This window comes from Gallus gallus, chromosome 1 (genome assembly GCF_016699485.2).
Source record: "Gallus gallus isolate bGalGal1 chromosome 1, bGalGal1.mat.broiler.GRCg7b, whole genome shotgun sequence".
Classification (NCBI taxonomy): domain Eukaryota; kingdom Metazoa; phylum Chordata; class Aves; order Galliformes; family Phasianidae; genus Gallus; species Gallus gallus.
This window is the reverse complement of record NC_052532.1, coordinates 61,290,158-61,309,293: the sequence shown is the minus strand read 5'-3', so window position 1 is coordinate 61,309,293 and position 19,136 is coordinate 61,290,158. Positions and strand designations below refer to the sequence as shown.

The window sequence follows — 19,136 nt, the reverse complement described above, 5'->3', positions numbered from 1 at the left end:
AGTAGATTGCTGAGTTAAATCTAGACTCGGAGTAAACATAAATTTCTGATGGAATGAGTGTAATGATTGTTACATGGCATAGCTAAGGAATTTACAGAACTCCATGCTTCCACAGGTTTTGTTTAAAAAGTAACCTTGCATAAGTAGGTCACTATCTTGACTGAGGCAATACATTAAATTCACAGTTTAACAATGTAAGGCCCACCAAGAACAAGAATTTTGTTTTACTCCCATCGATGCTTAACTTGATACTCTCAGGCAGTGAATATCAATTTTGTCTGTAGCTTCATAACACTCATCTTTTTTTTTTTTTAAACTCAATCCAAATTACTAAGTGCAGCTGCTAAGATTCGTATAATCATGAACATATTTCACATGTAACGTAAAACATTCCACACATTAATTATGAATGATGAAGAAGAAAATCAAATGATACGATTTTAGATCTCCACTTTGTTTACACATATCCATGCAAATTCAGATTCCTCTTTAGGATATCTGAATGAGATATCCCCAAATTATCTAACTAAGGATATGTATGCTACCAGTGTGTTACTTCCTAGTGCCGATCCAGGAATTTCAGCCAAGTTCAGGTACTAAACTGAGCACTAGGTTTTTTACTAACGCTAAGAGAGGCATTGTGAGATGGCAGTTACTAAAGTACCAGACCAGTTCTATTCCAGCAGCTGATATGGAAGTAAGCACATTGCACTGTGCTTTTATGGGCAACTGCTGGCCTCAAAGTGACATGACGCTAAAGATAAATTTCTGACATGACACAAAGCACATCTGTCTTTTTCATAGCACATATTTGGGTATAGTTTGGTAAAAAATGAAAAACTTTTCACTTCTACATGATGAAAATACTCAAAGTTGTATTATTAAATAGTAACAAATGGTAACACTGAGGAAATCTAGGACCTGAAAACACAAAGTTACGAAGAACCTACCAACCTAAACTCAAGACAAGACACTCCAAGGCAAACAGCTTTTCTTTCCCAGGTAAGATGTTGAATATACTGGTGGAAACTCAGCAGGACTGGAGAAACATTGCTATCACTCACTTGACAAGGCAAAGACTCTCTCGGAGTCCTGAAAGCAGGACCAGGCAGCAACTGCCCTCACAAATGTTTTTGGAGGATGCCTTATGTCCTTGATCCACCTTTGTGCTGGCTGCACTCCATGCCACTTTGCACCTGCTGAGTTTGACCATTCACACACCTGCCGCAAGTTGGTCCTTTGGCTCTAAGGACGCTTATTTCATAGCTCGCTTGCACATCCAAAAAAGGTGGTGAAATCACCGCTGAAGAATTTCATGATACATTGTTTATTGCTGGGTTTGGTTACACTGGCATCAGCCCAGAAGGAATGGCAAACCAGCATGTATTGTATTTAAACGACGACTGTTTAGAGTAGTCATTTGGTCCCCATGGAAACTTCTCTGAGGAAAATTAAATTTTGCAACCAGTAAGCTTCCCAGAAAAGAAAAAATTGTCTGCTTTTCTGTAGGCAGTGTTGATTCAGTTTGGACATACAGCACTTAAGTTCAGTTTTTTGGAGCCCCTCCCCTCAAAAAAGTCATGTTCTCATCAGTTTGTGGGCATTCTTTTTCTCTATTGTTATGCTTATCATGTCCTCCATTTTCACACTACAGAAAAGCATTGCATGTTCCAGCCCTCAAGGACCTCCCTCCAACTGTCATTACCTTTCAGAGATAATTGAGAGTGCACTTAACAGTGACAGTGTCAGCCTCCTCAGTTCTCAAGAATGTATCCAATCAGGTCCCATACACTTCTGTCCTTTTTGTTTAAAAGTTCCCTAACCTGACTGATCTTCATCACCACAGTCTTTCTCACCAGTTTCATGAGCTTGAGAGTCTTGAAGATGGACTTACAATTAAAGACTGAGGCAAAAAGGGGATCAAGTACCTAGGCCTTTTCCTGTCCTTTGTAACCAGGTCACTCACAATATTCAGCAGCAGGCTACAATTATTCTCATCTTCCTTTTGCAGCTGATATACCTGTAGAAGCACTACTTGTTGCCTTTCACATCTCTGTCCATATCCAACTCCATATAGACCTCGGTTCTCCTAACCCCATGACTTCATGCTTGGACAGTGTTTCTATAGTTCTCTTGGGTTTACTGGGCCCTACTTTCACTTTTTATATGCTTTCTTTTTAAAACCCAAGTTTTGTCAGGAGCTGTTCATTCACCTACGTAGTCCTCCTGCCATATTCCATTTCCTGTGTGTTGAAATAAATTGTTCTCAAGATTCAAGGATGTGATCCTTGGAAAAAATAACCAGCTCTCCTGAATTCCATGCTCCACAGGACTGTCTCCTGTGTGATTCTTCCAAGCAGATCCCTGACAAGGTCAGGTCAAATTCTGCTTTCTCCTGAAACCAAGGGTTTTGATCCTTCTATGTGCCTTATTCTCGTTTCATGATCCTGAACTCCACCACTTCTTTGTCACCAAAGCCCACGTAGTCCCCAGTTTTAACAACTATGGCCAGTTCTTCTTATTCTGCAAGTATGAGTTGCAGAGAGCCATGTCACTGTTGTCTCCTCATTCACCTACAGCAGTAAGTTATCACCAATGCACTCCAGAAATATGGATTGCTTGTGCTCTCTTTCTTTGCCCTAACCAAATCTCTCTGTTGCCATCATTTGTGCAACCAGACGTTCACCTGCAGGATCCACTCCCTCCTCCACAAACCACACTGAGGAGAATTTCAATAAAAAACACGTTTTCTAATGCAAAGATGCCAATCATTTCTAATTTGCATAAGCCATGGAAAGAAGAGCAGTCAGGCCTGAGTCATATCCCACTGAGTTAAAACCAAGATATGGAAGCTGCAGCAATCCAGAGCTTGTAGTAAAGTTAGCAATATGTTCCAATACTGCTAACAGCAATATGTCCCAACTATTGTTCGCAGCCCAGAAAGTCATTCAACCATATTCTGGGCTGAATCAACAGAAGCATGGCCGGCAGGTCAGGGAGGTGATCCTGCCTCTCTGCTCTGTGCTGGGGAGACCTCATCTAGAGTACTGAATCCGAATGTGGAGTCCTCAACACAGGAGTGATGTGGACCTGTTGGAGCACATCTACAGGAGGGCCACAGAAATGATCTCCATCCCTGGAGAGACCCGAGGTCAGGCTGGAAGGGGCTCTGAACAACCTGATCTACCTGTGAGTGTCCCTGTTCACTGCAGGAGGGTTGGACCAGATGGCCTTTAAGGGTCCCTTCGAACTCAAACAATTCTGTGAATATCCAGGGCTGTGAACAGTCTTTCTCTCACAACTATCAGGCCAAACCTCCAGAAACTACAAAATTTTAAAAATAAAACAAAATAAAATAAAATAACTTAAAGAATTTCATGGGATAAATGCTGACATTAAGAAATGAATCTCTGAACTCGCATTAAGTACTGTATTAACTATGAAAGGATGAATAGCAAACAAAATGACCACACTTGAGTGTCTGGACAACGACTCAAAACAGGAGCTGCACTGGACAGGAAGAGCTCTTTATATCTCAGCAACTGCATAGAATCACAGAACCACAGAATGCTGAATTCCTGGGAGCACGAATTCCTCCCCTCCTCCCGCTCCCCTGCGCTGCCCCAGCCCAGCAGGGCCGGGTAGGCCGCACGGGGTCCGCGTTGCAGCGCCGCCGCCAGCAGCAGCCGCAGGGCCCGGCTCCGCCCGCTGGCGTTGCCATGGCGATCGGCTGTTGCCAGGTAGCCAGCAGCAGAGAGGAGGCCGGGAACCGGCAAGGCCTAAAAATAAAGATGTCGGGGCTTTTAGGTGCTCGTGTGTAGCAGGCAAAATAGAGTAAGGCTGCATTAAGGTCGCTGCAATTATGGGGTGTTTATGTTACGCAGACTTTGATCACCTGTTAAAATTAGCACGTTTTTTTCTAAGCAACAGAAACAACCCAAACGTGACAGTAGGAAGATTTTCTAAATCAACACGAGCGTGAGACAAAAATGCAGGAAAGGAGATAAATTGTTATGAACATGTGAAGAAACTGACAGATGAAAGATTAAGAGCCTTCTGAACCTTTGCGTTAGTGGTCAGAAAGCATGGCAGCTCTGCTGGTTTGCATTGCAGGGTCAGAACTGTCCTGAGGTGAGGGTACGGGGAGAACTGGGCTTCACTTCCACCCCAGACGATCCTTGTGCATACAGATCCCACAAAATAAGGGAAAACTCAACTCAGAATGCAGTGTGATGAGTGCATCGGGGCACTGGGAATCATGGCGATGTGGGTAGGACACCTCTAACCAGAACAGTTTACAAAAGCAAGTGTTATGAAGGCTTGTCAGTGAAGAAAGGAAAGGCGGAAGAGAAAATTTCTTCAATAGAAGTCAGCAAAAGTGATGACTATGAAAGCAAAAGGTGGCCCTTGCTGCTTCTCTGTGGTCACCATGCGAAAGCAGGACAACAACAAAAAAACCAAAACTGACTACTGCAGCTCGCCCCAGCATAGCACAGAAAGACAGACAAATCTGGAGCACCTTTCTTCCAAGGAGCAAGAATTTTAAAGGAGAGAAAGTTGTATGAGTCCCTGAAAACTGAAATATCAGAATCGAAGCCCATCCTAACTGGCAGCACTTTACAGTTATTGGTTCCAAGTTACATGTGGTTTCGTGCTACTGGATTGTTAGGAATGGCTCCTCAGTGGTTCCAGGCAGTGGCAGGAATACAGCGGGGTTGGGCCAAGCTGCATGTCCAGCTGCCTCCCTTCACAGGAAAAGATCAACAAAATGAAATATCGAGTTTGAGTCCTTTTCTCCATACAAAACAAACAGTTCTTTTTGGTTAACTGGAAATGGATTCCCCAGCACCATCCCTAATTTTTAAGTAAGGGGAGTTTGAAGAAACGCTAATTCTTCCCACTACGAAGGATTTTCTTTTTTTTTTTTTTTTCTCAACTGAAAAGCAAAATATTATGCATAAAACTAAAAGAAATTGCAAAATAGGAAATAATTTCCTATTAAAATACATATGCTTTTAATGCTTAAGATGATAAAATGAAACATTTGGGTTTTGTTTTGTTTGTTTTTTTTTTCTTTTTGAATGTTGTTGCTTTTTCTTTACAAATAATTTGGCAACATAAAATGAATTTCTAAAGCATCTTGATGTTGCAAAATCTGTATGATTCAGCAGTAGCAAAACCTCTGATTAAAATATGCTGTCCTCTTCTGCTCTGAGCACCCAACACAGATAATATTTTCTCCTTTGATTCTGTCCTGAACATGACCCAGTGATCAGGACAAAGCATATAGCACCTCAGCTGTAATATGATGAAAATATTTCTTCCATTTCCACTCATTTTTTTCCCCTGTATTTCAATAAAGGACATAGCCTCTTCAGAAAATATTAGGCAGCAGAGGCAAATAGAAAATGTCACGATTAAACACTTACTGGTGGTGTGGTGGATTTGAGAAACTGAAATAACGTCCTTGTACACAAGGACCTTTCAGTCGTGACATAAAGAAGCAGTGGATTTACTGAGAATATTATAAAAGTATATTTTTAGGCACCCTAAAAAGGCACTAAATAAAAATAGGCCAAATTTGAGTGGAAAATTAATTAAAAAAAAAAAAAAGAAAGAAAGAAGAAGAATAGAGAGAAAGCTGAAATAATGAGAGAGAGATTTCTTTCTTGTGGCTGTTTGTTTTCAGAAAGGATCTGAAATTAAAATGTCTCAGCTAGTTAGAAGAATCGTTCTTACCCTTTTCCCTTTGTTCTGGCATCATCACTGAATTTCATGTATCTTGACTTGCATCGTATCAGATAAGATTAATTTGTACAAACATAACCAGACACAGAACACTTAAAATAACTGTATCTTAGTTCTGCTCATTTCAGCCCCGAACTTGATTTTCTTGTCTGGATGGGTTTCAGTTCCATAGAGAGAGGGAAAAAAATAAATTAACAAAAACAAAAAAACGTGAAGCAAATGCCAACATGATGATAACCCCTTAGAAAGTCACAAATTCAAAAACCAAACAAAGCTGGCTTTTTTTTTTTCACTCTCCTTGTATTCCCTCGGCAAGCACAAGTATCCATCCAGGCATGGCTTCCAGAGATTCAGTGTTCTCCGAAGTTCAAGAGAGTTATTTTGAACTCTCTGTGTTAGTTTTGTTTATGAAATATAATCGGGGATTCTTTGGCCAAATTCTTGCATACACGGAGGTGCCAGTAAGCAGCTCCCCGAAGAGTATACAGCCTTTATAAAGGCATTTTGTTCTCTGTGCCGTGCATAGGACCCCATTTGTATCCATAAGGCTGAACTAGTTGGAAATGCTTCCCTCAGTGAGTTCTACATGGAAAGGCTGAACGTGGGGAGCAGAGCCAGCAAGGAATGTTAGCTGTGTTGGGGCACAGACCCTTCTCTTGTTATTACAGAGGCAGCAGGGAGGATTGTGAGTGGCAGGCAGATACTGTCTTTCTAGCGTGTACAGTGCTAATGGCAAATCAAGGAGCAGGATAAAGCCACCATCACGTGGTCTCACTGTGTTTTCCTTATTTTAATTCTTCTGTATTTCTGTTACCAATACTATGTGTTTCTTTCAGTATGCTTTAGAGCTAAAAAAAAAAAAAAAAAAAAAAAGGCAGAAAAGTTCTCTTTTGCATTTTATCAAAATGGAAATGTTTTGTAGATGTGTTGTTGCTATCAACTGAAGTTTTTGACAGAAAATTGTCAAAACTTTCAATTTCAGGTGCTGAACATAGCAATTAACCTACTCCCGCTCATATTAAACCATTAATTGTAATTGTATATTTAAAATCAATGTACATTATACCTAGTGACAAAATACAATACAAGGGTGGAAATGAAATTAATCTAAATATTTTGACACAAATCATTGCTACATTTTGATTCACTCAAAAAAGTTGGATGTATATTCTGACTTCAGATTGTTTTCTACTCAAATTTTGGAACTTCCAATGGGAGACAAAATTTGATACTTCAGTTGCAAATGAGTATTACACTTTAATTTGAAGTTTTTTGGGAATACCAGACCGCAACCCAGGAATGACTATTAATTTACTTCTAACATATAGGCACTAAAAGCATCTAAATTTAAGGAGTTTTATATGTATCCCCTTACATATCCTCTTAGCTTCATACTGTTTCAAACATTTTTTTCCTCTTACTGCCTTTAATCTACTTTATATTTTAAGGCTGAAGCTACAGCTAGCCCAGGAAATATGTGAAAAAGGGCTGCCATAACATCAACATTACCTATTTTATTATTACCACAGGAGAGAAATGGAAGCTTTGTTTTCAGCTAACAAATGGGGTGAGCTGTGATGAGGCATCTACCTGGAGCTGAACGCAAGCAAGCAGGTATAACACAACAAACATTTCTCTACAATTCCAAAATGTGGAGGTTGTGCACTGCAGGAAAAACTGCTGATCAGATCTGCAGCCAAAAGAAAAGATGCATCACATTCTTTTGCAGCTCAAGAAGGAGGAGGCTCTGATTTCATCTCTCAGATTGTACCTGAGCTCCCTTATCTTGAGAAAACTTCACCTTAAATGCACAGTGAAAATATTATGCCATTTCAGGAAGCACTTTTGTTCTAACTGTGCTGGATTTGCCTTCTGTATCACTTTCTCTGCTTTGAATAATTAAATAATGTGACCGTCTCCTTCACCCTTAGGAAAAAGGGAGCACCTCATCAGTAGAAGGCCAGATCTCTTTGAAATGTCACTGTTTGTCTATGTACAGAAATTAAATGGCAAAATGTCAATTTAAAATAAAATAGGTAATTTGGAATAGCTTCCCATGAGAATACATTTTCCATTTTTGTTCACTTGACTTGTCTGTATTTTTGCTCAGTTGTAACTAATTCAGCAAGCTACAAGATAATCTCGTCCCTTGACTGGATAAGAATACCAGACTTTCCAACCAAAAAGTCTATATTGTTTATATCTATATTGTTTATTCCATAAACCTCTGTACATTTAGCAGTGAGCATATTTCACGCCAGTTAAACTCTAAACCTAGAACTTTGAATAAGATCATCCCCAGAACCATTGAATTGCAGCTAATTTTCACTAAGTACTTGTAATTGACTCAAATCTACTTGAAAGATTCACAAATCTCTTTATGATTTCTTCTCTACAAAGCAACCCATAAAAATAATTCTACCAACATGAACACTGTCTATGTAACCCTGTTATAACTAATTGATTAGACGTTGCTTTAAATTTCTTTTCTTCATCCTATCAATGAGGAAGAAATATGTCTATCAATGTCAGACAGGTTCTATTTTGGCTTGTATATCAATTCAGAAGTTTCAATTGAAGTGCCAGATCTGGCAGTTTCTGGCACCTGTAAAACTACACTGAAACAATGGGCTTGTACAAGTTTCATTGAGAGTCAAATTTGTACTGTAGAATATTACTGGTGATGATGTGCAAGTAGGAAAGAATCAGGCTTGTCTTTCTTCACTTAGTCTGCAAAGCTGACAGCAAAAATATCTGTAATCTAAATATATTTGATCTGAAGCTATATAGAGAGAAACATGACAACCTATCACATCTTTTTTCTTTTTAAACAAAGTCATATTTCTGAGAAGAACTGCAATTTAAGGAGTCTTTCAAGTTTTGAGGTCTAAGCCAGTTACGAAAGCAGAAAGTGGGCATAATGAACATGCAAGGCTCCAATAGGAATATTTAATTCACATTAAATAAATAAATATGTATATTAAGTAAATAAAATAAAAACATTTTATATACAAATAAAGAATTAGTGTGTCCCTCAGAAGGATGGCTTTCCCTCAGAAATGTACGAGAAAATTCATCATAACTTTGTTCTCAACAGGGATCTCCACATCCTGTCTTCTGGAAAGCTTCCTAAGATGGGCTAGAAATCAACCTGTTCATTAGTCGTAATACTGCATCATTTTCCTTCCAAGAGATGCTTGAAGAGAGAGGTCAGGAGACCCACCAGGCTCCAGCTAGCCTCCCTCCCATCTGTCTGCCCTATGTCTTCAACCTCACTTCTTCACAACATCCACAGTGTTCCTCTGATTTTTTTTTCCTCAAAATAACCTAATGTGCTACACTAACATTGGCAATAGCATACTTTGAAACCCAGATACACTATTTTGAAAGACTAACATCACACAGATATATATTTCCTACAGTTTCTTTTATATTTTTAATTATTCTAGACTATCTCACCACCTTCAAACAACAAACGGCATTGTATGTATGGAATATGGGTAAGACTGGCTGGAAAACAGCACATTTACACATTGAGAACATTTGAAGTTTTGACTTCTGCTTCTTTTTTGATCTGCATAAGTAGGACTTGATCACAAACCTCCCACGCCTTGTGTATGTACTAATTTATACTAATCTGTACCTGTTTTGCTGAAATTCTATCAAAGATGGGATGTAATCAGCATCAAAACTCAAAGGTCTTTTGTGGGGATAATGGCAAAGACTTAATCAGCTTTAGTTATGACTAAGTAAGGAACAAACTGACATGGAATAAATATAACATGGACCTCCAAGTATGGCGTCAAAGATTAAGAAAAAAAAAGAGGAAAATGAGAGTAGCACAATGCATCTTTTTACTTCAGTTAACAAGAGGCACAAAGGAAAGAACACAGATGTTGATCAGCATCTAGAGGACATGAGAGAGGTTCTTTTCTATTGATATTTCCAATTCTTTTCAAAGGTCTCTGACAGAGTAAAAATCTTTAATTTATGATCTAAGGAAATTTGAGTATCATCAGCATAATAGTCAAACTCAAAAATTATCCTTCATGTCAATAACACAGTCCACAAATGTACACAACATTAAAAAAAAATAAAAAAGGTACAATTCAAATCTATCTTTGGGATGAACATCCTCATGGAGAGATCCAAGTGCTGAATATTAACATTCAATACCATATTCAATTCTATCTAAAAGGATGGACAGTGCACAAACCCCTCCCCCAAACAAAAGGGAACAAACAGTTTCTGGGGCAGGAGAACTAATGGAATCCGACTTCCAATGGATTTACACACTTTATGTCTTCTTCTTCCTCCAGCTGAATGGCAAGAAGCTCAAGTCCATTCATCTTCCTCATTGTACTCCCACTGTACTTCTCCATTTCACCAGCTACCTGCAATCACAGCTATCTGAAAAATACCTTTTGTTCCTCCCTATATTCCCAGTGACTCATCATGCTGTTCTCTTAGTTCCTCTACCTTACCCTCCTGTAGCATTCCTTCTTTGCTCCAAACCTCACTGACCTTTCTTGGTTTGGGCATGTCATAGAAAGATTTTGTCTGAAGCCAAACCTATCTTAGCTGAGGTACTGTGCATGTGCTTGTTTAATTTTCTTACTGCCAGTTGCCAAACTCAACGGATAATAGCTGAGTTTTCTCTGAAATTCTCTCACTGGTGCTATTCACAGGGTTTCTCTCCATTAATCAGCCACTCTTTTCAAAAGTGTTTTAGGAACTTAACATCTTTGAGACCTCTGTCTCTATGTTACTGTTGATTAACATTTGCCAATGAATTCAAAACTTATTAGCAGAAGACTGACAGAAAGTGCTATCACTTATGCTTTTTTCTTGAAGAACCCATGTAAAAAAAATGCAGTTCAAAGAGCTGTCACTCACACTGTTATTCTTTCTTCTGCCACAAAGTCCTTCTCAGAGTCAGCATAGCTCTTCTTGCTATATTACACTTTTTCCTGACCAAATCATCTAGAGCTCCATACAGACTTTTGAAAGGTGTTTTGTGCTAGGTCATACAATGTGTTACTGACACAAGTGTGATTGTAGTATGATTATAGTTCTATACCAAAAATCTTGTCTTTGCAGTGGTAAAAACAAGGGGTAGTCCTGCACTGGTCCTTCGAATGAGGACGAGTTTCTCCTTTATAGAACAAAGGTAAGAATGTGTCAAAAAGATCTGGACCAAGCAGGCAAAACGCTATTTTATCTGGGTTATTAAGGCAATCTATAAGGGTGGGGAAAATTTTTAGAACAAATGAAACGCTGCTGCAGAGTCTTTGGTAGAATTTTCTATCCTAAATGTGCTCGGGTATTTTGTTTCTATTAATTGCTGCGTTTAAACACTCTAATAGTTCAGTATAAAAGTAATAGTCAATCAAGAATGTTGGTCATTTTCACTCAGAAACTTCCTGCAGTGCTCAAATATAATGCTCCTTCTTTTTTCTAAGTGGGACTGACTCCTGTTTCATCAGATTGAATGTGCAGCACCATCCCTGTTGACTGAATATACTGCACCTCCCAGTTCTGAATGGAGCCCCACAGGAAGGCCCCAGCTGTAGCGTGAATAAGTGTACAGTGATCAGTACTGAAAAAAGTGAGTTGCAAACTATAGTTTGTAGGGACTATTAGTGTCCTCTCGGATATCTGCAGGAGCAACTTATGACTCAAGTGAAATATTCTTTCTTCGGGAAGCTACATTTCATCTATAAAGACTTATAGAACTATTAAGGGATGCCTTAATTGCCACGCATTATTTTAAAACAAAATTTTAATTGTTTGTCTTAAGATATACAAACTACATCAGATTATTTCATTTTAAAAGAATTGGAGAGTTACACTGTAAGATCTGCCTGTGTACTGGGCAGAGAATGTGAGAACTGGAAGCTCTACCCTCATTCAGGACAATAAAGATAGTAATCCTGAATAGTCCAAACTTGGCTGGAGACTTAGACATGGCTGTTCCTTTCTATTGTCTCCTGATGTAATAGTCCTATTTTGTACGAATAAATAACAACAAGGACAGAAAGAAAGTCCTCCGTATTTAAGAGCTTCTCGCGGGATGAGGACGATTGAGCTTCACCTACACACTGCATCGAACAGAGCTGAACTTTTCCAGCTGTTGGACCATTCCATTCCCACATTTCTTGTAGGAAACAGCAGAGCACTGGAAGCTGTGTTTGCTGTGTCCCAGATTGGTCCTTCACCCACAAAACGCTGCCTGTGATAAAAGTGCTATCAGCCAGGAATTCCAACCAAGATCAGCCCTATTCAGAGTAGCTGAAGAATCCTGTCTGAGGAATTTGCAGACCCTTATGAGAAACCAGAATATAAAAAGTTATCATTTCTCAGAACTTTGCTAAGTTTAGATTTCTTTTGATGCTCCCTTAACCCTGGCCATATTTGTTCTCAAAATGAGAGCACAAGGAAAGCCCAGTGAAACTTCAAAGTTACCTCAAGATATTAATAACTCAGAGATGCTATCATTGCTAGCAAGGAAGAGGATACTGCAGAACATATTTGAATTTTTCTGGTTTTGTGAAAGCCTACAGACCTGCAGCATCTATTAGATGAACTCACCACAGCTGTGACCAAAGTGCACAGGTACATCTTGGCTAAGTCAGACAAAGGAATACTACAAATGAACCCAGGTCAAATAAAGGAGTGAGTGCAAAAGATACCTCTACGGGTAGATTCTTCTTTGGCTAGAAGAATCTTACTGGCAAAACAAAAATACAGAAGCTATATAAATGTGTATAAATATATGTGCACTCCACAGAAAATGGCAAACACCATGAAGCATTGTTATTAGCCAGCCGGACTACAAAATAAATGATTTTTCTAGCATTTCTTACCAAAATGTGATTGTAACTGGAAGTGACACATTCTTCTAAATAAAAACTTTGTCATAAAAACCATCAAATAGGAATAATCTAAAGTTTGAAAATTTGATTTCTAGCCCTTCACTGCCTACATGTGGGAATTAAACATACAGATATTTCATTCCTGGCACATTGGCACATTGAAGAGGTATTTAGAAGACAGTTTCCTCTCTCTGCAGACTTTGCTGCTTCAGAGAACAGTGCGACTTTCACAGGTATATATTAACATAAAAATCTTAGATATTCTAAGTGGTTTGGTTGTTGTTCACCTTTTTTCAGTGCAATTTTGGGATCATTAGACCTCATATGTTCATTAAAAACTTAAGCTAATGGATAGGAACCAGGCTTTTCTGTAAGAAAAAATACTGCACATCTTGATGTCCCAAAGAAACATAAGGATATTGAGGACAGGAAAAAAAAAGAAAAAGATATCTCTTTCTGAAGAGGAATCTTCAGAATAAGAATAAGAATAAGAATAAGAATAAGAATAAGAATAAGAATAAGAATAAGAATAATATCTTCAGAAAGCAACCTAATTTGCTTTCTGTTTTTAGTTTTGCATGTAAAAAATATTTAGAATGTATTTTCTGTATTTTCAAATCCAGTGTTTCTGAAAAATTGGAATGGGATGAAAAGAAATTAGTACTAAAATGTTCTGTACAATTAGAATAAACTGTGAAGTTTCAGACTAGAACGGCCCATCTAACTCTGACGTTCAGTCTAACTTCAAAGCTGGCTCTGTCTGTGTGGCAGCTTCGACCAGATGACTCTAAGGAGGTCCCTACCAACCTAATTTGCTCTGTGATTTTCTTTCCAATGCCAAGCATTGCAGACTAACAGTAGCGTCTTACAATCTCATGAGTACACCCTAATACAATGACTCTTCTTCAAGTTCTGCCCACTGTTCTTTGCAAAATCTGTTTTCAAAGCATACCTTACATTGCACAGCCATGTCCCCAGCCAGTCATCCTTCAGGCTCCCACACATTACAAAGTCCTTTATCATTTCCTAAGAGCATCCGTCAACTCACATCCCTTCCAATCCTGAAGCTGGAGGAACCCTGATGGAATTTTGCCTGAAGAAGGAACTTCTGCACTTCTGTACTAAAAAGGGCCATTTCCTGACTTAGCGCTAACTGCTGAACTTATGCCAAAGTCCATTTTTATTTGTTCGGTTTGGCATTTCCAAACTTTGCAAACAACAAAAATTTGCACTTCACCTGCTCTCCTTCCCAGTTCCCAGGCACTCAGCCAATTGCACCTGCAGCAGAGTCAGGAGCAGAACAGATGTCTCTGTGCTATGGTTCAAGTGGTGACATGCAGGTGTGGAAGTCAGAAAATTCTGAGTTTGAAGCCATTGTGCACTTCACCTCCACTTTTGCACACCTCCTAGACTTCATTCATCAATACGCACTGCAAGTGACTTCCAGGGTTTTTATCTTAAAATCAGATTACAGGTCACAGCACTGTAGTATTCAGTGTGTGTAGGATCCAGAAGATGCGACCAGTAGTGGTGAGTGAGAAAACAGCCACCCAAAATCCAGCCCTTAAGTATTCGCTATGGAGTAGGTGCCCTTGGGGCATTCTTTTTTTTTTCCGCGTGTTCTGATTTTCACCTGACTGCCCCAATTAGACCAAAATATGTTCATATAGTAAATACTGAAATAACCTCATCAAAATACCATGCACTGTGTCAAGTCTGTCACGCCACTCTGAGTTTCAACTCGCTAATTATCTTGAACAGCATATGGAAATAAGGTAGCATGAGGCCACGCAAAGTACTATGATTTTAACCAGCTCCTTTCTAATGCCTTAGTCTTCAGATATCTCCTCCAATGACTTTTATCTTTTAATCTGCCATAAACAAAAAGATTGCATGAATGCAACCATCGTAGCGTTTGCTACCACTGTCTCCTCAGTGCAGCCTATGGATCAGTGATGCTTCTTCATTACTGTTTCAAGAGAACCAAAACAATTCAAGAGTCAGTATGATGTTTCAGTGTGCAACCTACCCCTTACAAAGATATCACGGTGTTTAACAGAACGTGGAGACTTTCTGATGCAGATATATGTGCATGCATGCATACACACAGGAAAAAGAAAAGGAAAAAAAATAGATTGCCCTTTCCTTGGAACTGCGGAAGTGTCATCTCTGGCTTCATTTTATAATCCCCAAGGAATGTGCTTCTCTTTGACTTCATCTGACCTTTAAGAGAACGGTCTGCTAATGCTAACAGTGTACCACTGTGCCTGAAGCACACTGAAAAATGAGACTGACTTCTGGATATGCGTAGTGCACACAAGCAAAGAAAGCCCTTTTAATGCTGAACAGTGACAGTCAAACCACCGGAGGTTTGAGGTTCAGTTATGCACACCAAACGGATGATTACCCAAACCTTTAACCAAAACTCTTTGTCCTTTTAACACAGAAGGAAGTCTTTCAAGAGAAGGTGTGGGAATTCAAGCTTCTTGCTTTGTTGTACTCAGCTGGTTTGGCTTTATTTTTTTCTGTGGAGAAGTTTCAGGTCTCTCTGGAACAGCTACCCTCCCATGATGCACGCTTTGCACAAAGGGCCAGCACTAGAACAAGTGCAGAGTACGTGAAAATAACAAAAGAGAATGAACTTGAAGAGCTTAACAAAGCTGCAAGACCAGAGCCTAGAATGAGAGATTCCAATTAAAATCTGAAAGATTTGACAGATACTTCGGATGTAGTCTGATCTACGTTTAGAATTGACTCTGTTCTTTACGAAGTCCTTGAACTAATTTTATCTGGACTGATTTGTAACAGACTACCCTGAGTGCTGTGTTAAAACAGTCCTGGGGATCTTACACCCACACTGATACACAGACTTCAAATTTTAAGACTCTGAATAGTTGGAGTTTTTTTCCTCTGGCAAACCGGCAGTATGACCAAACATCTCTTGCTAGCTCCCATTAAAGGGAACATAATATAGTGATTCCACAAGGCAAACAATAGGACAGCGCGTAAGACAGCACATATTAAAAGGAAAATTTAAAATAGCAGCCAATAGAATGCACACAATTCTTACTCTATTAAATGTAAGGAAAATACCAACAAACATCACAACAAAGTACGTAATTACAGTGCTTTCTGTGAGCACCCAGAAATGGAATTACCACTGATACCACTGTCTATACCATTGACAGGGCAGCAGCAAAAGAATGACTGAAACAACTGGGATTAGAACAAAGTCAAGACTATATATTCCACTGCCTTTCTTTACATTCCTCCTCCACAGTATCACAGAACTGCAGGAGTTGGAAGGAACCTCAAGAGATGATCGAGTGCAACCCCCCTGCTAAAGCAGTACCCTACAATAGGCCGCGCAGGTAGGCGTCCAGATGGGTCTTGAATATCTCCATAGGAGATTCCACAACCTGTTCCAGTGCTCCGTCAACCCTACTGTAAAGAAGTTCTTCCACATGTTTGTGTGGTTAGGCCATTGCTCCTTGTCTAGACACCACTGAGAAGAGCCTGGCCTCATCCATTTGCCTCCCACCTCCCTTCAGATATTTCTAAACATTAATCAGATCCCCCCTCAGTCTTCTTTTCCTCAGGCTGAACAGACCCAGGTTACTCAGCCTTTCCTCGTAATATTCGTTATACTGAATTTTAGTTTGGACAGAAATCAAACTTGCACAGAATTAGAAATCAAGATTGTACCCAAAGAACATCTGCAGTAATATTTACCCAAACCCTCAAAATCTTTGCCAAGGCTTTTCAGGATCAGCAAAAAAACAAAAAAAAAACAAAAGACACACTACAAGAACAACAAAGCAACCAAACACCAAACTCCTTTGAAAGGCATTGAGGACAATCCTGCATGAACATATTCACTCAGCCAATTATGGTCAAATATTAGCAATGACTTTTGTGATGTGGGCACTACTGATGATTTATAGAGAGACTATTACTGTAGCAGTGAAACATTTACTAGAAACTGGACAGGGGCCACCAATTCATTTCACACATGCTATTGAAGCAGCAAAACGTTCTCTTGTTTCATTACTAATTTGAGCCAAAGTTATTCAGTTCCTTTAAATCGATGTTTCTCATTAGTCTGCTTTAGGTTCAAAAAGGCTGCTTACAATCTTTATGACTATTTATATGGCTTTTAAGCACTTAGTTTACTGTAGTTCATTAAATGAGGGTTAAAGTAATTGAAACATCCTTGTGAAACATACGTAGGCCTTTTTCTAAAACTCTCCCTGTTGCTATACATTTGAATCATTTTGCAACAATGAGGGCAGTTTAATAATGCAAATGGGATTGCTATTATTAGTGGTTTTCATCAATCTTTCGGATTATTCATGCGGGGAACTGCAAAGCAAAGCCAGCCAGTCCCAAGTAGGCTGGGACATGGATGCAAATGGTTTGTCCACAGATGGGCATAATGAAGCAATAAGAACAGAAGAACATAAGTATAAAATTGAGCAGAGTCACCTATCGTCTTTAACACCATGACATCATGTAATGCACTATCTAGACTCTAGAGTGTTTTAGCTACCATATTATAGAATTATTTGCTCCCAGGCTTTCCTGTTGGAGATGCCTTGTTACGTACAAATGAATACACCAGCTCCTTGCAGTCCAGGCTTGAAACTTCTTCACTCATCTGTGGTGGATCTCCTAACTGTGGACATGGATTTAGTCCTCACTTTTTGTTGCTGTAATTATGTTCACCAAGAAGAGTAGCTGTGTTAGGTAAAAAGCCAAGAATTATTCTGTGATTCGGTATTTGTGGCATCTGTGGGGTAGAAGAGCCACTGCTTACGTTGCTAATCTGCTTAAAGATTTGAATCAGGATAACCCACAGATCCAGTGAGTGCCCTGAACACTGAGCTCTCAGTGGCTGCTACAGCTTACGTTTGTGAGACTGTACGGTTGTGTGAGATGTTTTCTCATGTAAGCCATAAATTCCACCCTGAATCTGAAAAGCTCTTCAGGAAGTGCCCATTGTGACGCCTATGCTAATCAGAAAACTCCAGCCTGACAATTATGCAACCTGTATGTTGGAAACTCATGTTTCTTCAGACTGGATTTGAGTTAGAGGACACTGCTGCTGATGGCTTTTTCTTTAAAGTGAGACTTTTCCTACCCTGTTTCCTCCATCTCTGTATAAACAAGACACAAGAATATAGGAATCCCAGGTGAATGGCTTGCAATTATGATGATGAATACCCTGATGAATACCCCAAACTTCCTGCCACTCATTTTAACAAGCACACTCAGCTGACCATGTTCCTAATCTCTTTGCTCCTCATACAGAGATGAACACTGAGTATGGAACTGCAAAGAGGAATTAGCTCCCATCTACTGTTTATTCTCCCTTACAACCCAAACCAGGACAATATGAGCACCCAAAACCAAAGTTTGCAAACAAATCAAAGACAGGCTTGGAAACAACGTATATGTATTTCTCATGAGATAAGACAGTCAAACTTTAATCCACAGCGTTGGATGTTACAGATACAAGCACTAAACTTGCTTAAAAAATACTGCACCTCAGTTTAGACTGTGATGTGTTGGAAAAAAGGAAGAATCAGATAAACATCAAACCTCCAGTGCTAAGTTCAGTCACTGTAAGAATATTTGCAGATCATCTCACTCAAACAGCATGCTTCGTATGACTCAGGTAATAAACCCCAAGTTTATGTTTGTGATGTATCAGCCAGTCTCTTAGGACAGTCTCTTGAAATGTATTGTAACTGCACAAATAGATTTTGTTACTTGCTGTGACTGTTAAAGAGAAAAGACGACTACGTAGGTGGGGAGACAGCAGAAAAGAAGTAAAATAAGGCAAGTCCCAGCAAAGAGAAGCTTATGGGAAAGTTGCTCCCCACCCTCACTACAACTACATTTGTTTTTCACACAGCAGCCACGCTTTCAAATGATTATTTCAAATCCTACGGCACCAGACCAGCTTGCACAGGCTGATATCTAGCTCCAAGACCAGTACTCTATTCTACTGCAAACCATTTCATCTTCACAAATAGCTCATCACCATAAGAGTCTCATATGGACAGAAAGGTTCTCATCTCTCGAGCTTCCCATGAACTTTAATTAAATAACTTGTAGCAGGAGTCCAGGGGCACCAGCCTGGTTTTAATTGTGTTTCATTAAAGCAAGTACTGCTATCGTCCAAACAAACTGTGAGTTCTCCAGTGTGGCCTGAACTACCTCTGCAAAACCCATGTGAACTGCAAGTTCCAGCATATGCTATTTGGAATACAGTACTGTAAAGAAATTAAATGCTAAGGCTAGATGGTCAAATTTTAAAGCTACTTGATTAAAAGCAAAACAAACTGTTGTTCTTTCTTTCTTTTACTTTACTGCCAAGAGAAATAATAATGTTAAGCTACTACTGAGGAAAGCAGCCTTACACAGTAGACAAATGGCACTTGCAAATACATACACAAGTCTCCCAATGCTGATCAAGTAATACAGATGCAGTACCTTCCTAACAGAAAG

General features: G+C 39.3%; 1 protein-coding gene and 2 long non-coding RNA genes across 42 annotated transcripts in view; 2 read left to right on the top strand and 1 right to left on the bottom strand.

Annotated features, from left to right (window-relative positions):
• The window catches only part of CACNA1C (calcium voltage-gated channel subunit alpha1 C), a 472,560-nt gene that overhangs the window by 355,073 nt on the left and 98,351 nt on the right, over window positions 1-19,136 (bottom strand). The window lies entirely within an intron of this gene.
• On the top strand, window positions 3,733-13,887 carry LOC121107503. 3 transcript variants are annotated; one of them, XR_005841703.2, is made up of 4 exons: window positions 3,733-4,131; window positions 7,278-7,362; window positions 10,849-10,918; window positions 11,235-13,887. It is a non-coding gene; the product is annotated as an uncharacterized LOC121107503 (long non-coding RNA). The 3 variants fall into 3 exon arrangements; XR_005841704.2 differs by lacking the exons at window positions 10,849-10,918; window positions 11,235-13,887 and adding an exon at window positions 7,478-7,811; XR_005841702.2 differs by lacking the exons at window positions 10,849-10,918; window positions 11,235-13,887 and having other exon boundaries at window positions 7,278-7,811.
• LOC121107504 lies at window positions 13,928-18,972 on the top strand. Its single transcript, XR_005841705.1, has 2 exons — window positions 13,928-15,994; window positions 17,934-18,972. It is a non-coding gene; the product is annotated as an uncharacterized LOC121107504 (long non-coding RNA).